This window comes from Odontomachus brunneus, unplaced genomic scaffold, assembly GCF_010583005.1.
Source record: "Odontomachus brunneus isolate Ranch 3 - 2012 unplaced genomic scaffold, Obru_v1 Obru_scaffold_248, whole genome shotgun sequence".
Taxonomy (NCBI): Eukaryota; Metazoa; Arthropoda; class Insecta; order Hymenoptera; family Formicidae; genus Odontomachus; species Odontomachus brunneus.
This window is the reverse complement of record NW_022639698.1, coordinates 77340-77613: the sequence shown is the minus strand read 5'-3', so window position 1 is coordinate 77613 and position 274 is coordinate 77340.

Below are 274 nucleotides of genomic sequence, written 5' to 3'. Positions count from 1 at the left end.
GCCAATAACAAGTACATGCAGTCTTACGACGCGTCGAAACCATCGTCGTACTTAATGTACTTTGACGTAAATAATTTGTATGGATGGGCAATGTGTAAACCATTGCCTTACGCCGAGTTTCGATGGATCGACAACGTGTCAAACTTTGACGTATTCTCAGTTGCTGAAGATTCGCCTACACGATATATTCTCGAGGTCGACTTGGAGTATCCACAAAATTTGCAAGATGTGCACACTGACCTACCGTTTTGTCCTATGCGTGATAAGCCACCCG